Consider the following 3,903-nt stretch of genomic DNA (forward strand, 5'->3'; position numbering starts at 1 on the left):
TTGGCAGCACTTGACTCTTGGTGGTGAAATTACAGATCTTTATTTAACTTTTCTTCTTTGTGCTTTTGTGTATTTCCTACATTTTCCACAATGCACATAGCACTTTTACAATCAGGGAAAAACAAAAACAACAAAAAATGCGACGTAAATTCTGAGAGGAGCTATCACCTGCATTTGGGCTCTTGGGGGGGATGGTCCAGGTGAAGTGGATTTAGTACAGCCTGGAAGATTGGGAGAATGTGAACTAGGGAGGGGAGCCAGGTGAAGCCTTTTTGTTCCTTGGTTTTTGTCTGTCTCCCCTAGACTACGGGTTCCTTGAGGGCAGGATCTGTGGTCTGGCTTGTTCACTGCTGTATCCCTAGCATCTTACAAAACAAAAGCCTGGTGCTTAGTAGGTAATCAATCAATACAAATCTAGTGAATGAATACATGACCTTGACAGCTCTGCTTAGCCTAGGAGACAAGGATGTTCTCAGTTCGGTGTCCAGCTGGTCTGCTGCCAAAACGGAGGTGCACGGTTTCCATGGCAACAGAAGAGGGCCCGACAGGCCAGCAGCAGGAGGCAGATGCAGGGATTGTGAGCTCTGCATGTTTTCAAGGTGTGGCCTAGAAATCGGGAACATGGCAGTAGGTTCTTTCAACAGATGTTGACAGAAAAAAAGCTTCATAAATACGGCTCAGTTGTTCACCAGGCAGGTTTGTCAAGTCAATCAATGAAAAACTCGGGCAAGTAGTCGAGGTCTTTAAAGGTGACATGGGAGGCTCTTAGTGTTTGAAAGGCTAGGAACTCAGGAAAGTTTGGTTTTAGTCTAGACTCTGACTAAGGGTATGATCTTGGGCAAGTTACTTAACCTCTCTGGGCCTCATTCATAAAATAAGGTTTGACCAGCACTAAACTTATTTATAAAAAGACATGTGTGGTAGGAATGTAAAATGGTGCAGTCACTGTGGAAGACTCTGGTGGTTCCTCAGTAAGTTATACATAGAATTACCCAGCAATTCCACTCCTAGGTATACACCCAAGAGAACTGAAGATAGGCACTCAAATACTTGTGCACAAATGTTCATAGTTGCACTATCCATAATAACTAAAAGGCCATCAATGGATGAATGGATAAAGGTAGTATATACATACAATGGCGTATCATTCAGCCAGTCATAAAAAGGAATGAAGTATTTATACATGCTACAACATGAATGAACCTTGAAAACATTACGTTAACTGAAAGAAGCCAGACCCAAAAGGTCACAGACAGTATTGCATAATTCCATCTAAATAAAATATCCAGGCCGGGCATGGTGGCTTATGTGTATAATCCCAGCACCTTGGGAAGCTGAGGTGGGCAAATCACCTGAGGTCAGGAGTTCAAGACTAGTCTGGCCAACATGGCGAAACCCTGTCGCTACTGAAAATACAAAAATTAGCCGGGCATGGTGGCATGAGTCTGTAATCCCAGCTACCTGGGAGACTGAGGCAGGAGAATCGCTTGAACCCAGGAGGCAGAGGTTGTAGCGAGCTGAGATTGCACCACTGCACTCCAGCCTGGGTGACAGAGTGAGACTTCGTCTCAAATAAATAAATAAATAAATAAAATATCCAGAATAGGTAAATCCATAGAGACAGAATGCAGATTGGTGGTTGCCAGGGGATGGAGGGAGAAGGGAATGGAAACTGACTTACTAACGTGTATGGAGTTTTCTTTTGGGATGATAAAAATGTTTTGCAACTCGACAGAGGTGCTCGTTGCACAACATTGTAAATGTACTAGGTGCTAGTCAATTACACACTTTAAAATTGTTAATTTTATGTCATGCGAATGTTACATAAAAAAAAAAGACATGTTCTGCAAGCATGCCTTTTTGCCTGAAGTTACATAATGGATTCCTGGGAGCCTGAGAGATGGGCAAGACTGAGAGTAATGGATGAAGTGGAGAGGTTACTCCCACCCCCACAATCACACTGCCAAGGCGACATTTGGATAAAAGCTCCCAGGTGGGATCAGAACGGCATCTGGACTGTCTCTGGCCACTTCCCCAAGGTGGGATCCTGGGCCACCCTGGCTCCTTGACCCTTAGGCTGCCTATCTGCAAAATAGGGCTGATGCACGTTCCCTGTTTTCCTCAGAGCACCATGGATGAGGGTCCTGAGAGCACCCTACGAACCCACCTTCACAGGGTGAACCCGCTGGATGGGGCCAGTCATGGCACCCTGTTTTCTAAGTATAGCAGGCAGAGAGTCAGTTCCCGGTTCAAGTGGAGCCATGGAAGGGTGACAGGTTTCAGAAGCCACTGGTGAGAAAGGGGTAGTTTCACCAGTTTGAATCCTGGCTCCATCACTATCTGTGTGGCCTTGGGCAGGTTACTCATCTTACCCAGTTCCAATGGTAGAATGGGAATATCTACACCTACTATGGAGAGACGATGTGTGTATACACTGGACACTCAGAGCAAACCCTTCTTTAACTCTTTTTTTTTTTTTTTTTTGAAGACAGTTTCGCTCTTGTTGCCCAGGCTGGAGTGCAATGCCGCGATCTCGGCTCACCGGATCGCCGCAACCTCCGCCTCCCGGGTTCAAGCGATTCTCCTGACTCAACCTTCCGAGTAGCTCGGACTTAGGCATGTGCCACCACGCCCGGCTAATTTTTTATTTTTAGTAGACACCGGGTTTCTACATGTTGGTCAGACTGGTCTCGAACTCCCGACCTCAGGTGCTCCGCCCACCTCAGCCTCCCAAAGTGCTGGGATTACAGGCGTGAGCCGCCGCGCCCGGACCCTTTCTCTTTTTGGATGTTCCCAGCAGCTCTCTCAAAAATAAAACGTGCCAGTTCCCCAAATCCGCCCAAGAAAGCTGTGGCTCAGAGAAGGAGTCACTAGCCCAAGGTGACAGTGAGTCTGGGCTTAGGATACAGATCTCCTGGCTCCATGTCCAGGGAACTTTCTTCAAGCCTCTAAGTCTCATTCATTCTCTCCAACAGAGTTTGGCATATACTATGCCATAGAGCGGAGGTGTGCAAGACAGGTGCTGCTGTCCCCGTGTACAGGTTAAGAAACAGTTTAACTGAATCTCAGGGAGGCCAAGTGACTAAGCAACAGGACACAAAACCAGAAGGCAGAGGTCTCGATTCTGAACTCGGATCAAACGCCAGGGCAACGCCCGGAAGCCTCAGGGCGCGCGTGGCTGGGCGCGAGCTCGGCGCGTAGCGGTGGGAATCCCGAGCGGAGTTGGAAGCCGGGCCCGTTCATTTGCATGCTAATACCCAGAATGCTTTTCCCCCGCACACCGCTTCTCTTAATGGAAGCGCTCAGTTTGGAACCGTGGAAAGTTTGCAACACATACTTCGCTCCCTCTTTGCAACTGTGGGAACTTCCCGCCCGCACACGCGGCGCCTGCTGCCTGGGGCTCTGCGCCAGGCGGCCGCCAGCGCTTCCTGGGAAGGCAAACCTTGGTGTACAACTCTAGCGCGGTAGCATCCCCGGGCGGGCCGGGGACAAAGCGCCGAGGCCTGGCGGCAGGGCCCATGACCAGAACACCCGGCGTCTCACAGGGCTGCGGCCGCTGGGGATGCTCTCGGCTTGCAGAGGCCCGAGAGTGTCCCCGACTCCTCCGGCACCCCCACTTCCCCGAGAACTGCTGGGCTTCCGGGGATCCCTGCCCCGTCCATCGCCCTCATATTGTCGCCTCCCGGAGCTGGTGACTTCACGCTCCCCGGGGACAAAGCTCGGCGTGCTGGGTTTGGGGGAGAAGCTGGACGCTGGCCTCATCTCCCCAGCTCTTCCGGGCGCGCAGCCCATCAGTTCGGTCCATGTACCGGGTGCAGAAGGAGCTCCGGAGGTTCGGCCTGTCTCCGGCCAGGACCCCGGGCCCTCTCTGGTGTTTGAAGCAGGGAGGCGGTCGCAGGCGAC

The 3,903-nt window shown here is 50.5% G+C and overlaps 1 pseudogene across 1 annotated transcript; it reads right to left on the reverse strand.

Moving 5' to 3' along the window:
- Window positions 1-3,135: 3,135 nt before the first annotated feature.
- On the reverse strand, window positions 3,136-3,897 carry LOC105509208 (annotated as a pseudogene). The gene has a single exon (XR_001001401.1). The product of XR_001001401.1 is annotated as an uncharacterized LOC105509208 (transcript).
- Between the last annotated feature and the right edge of the window lie 6 nt (window positions 3,898-3,903).

This window comes from Colobus angolensis, unplaced genomic scaffold (assembly GCF_000951035.1).
Source record: "Colobus angolensis palliatus isolate OR3802 unplaced genomic scaffold, Cang.pa_1.0 Scaffold171, whole genome shotgun sequence".
Lineage (NCBI taxonomy): Eukaryota > Metazoa > Chordata > Mammalia > Primates > Cercopithecidae > Colobus > Colobus angolensis.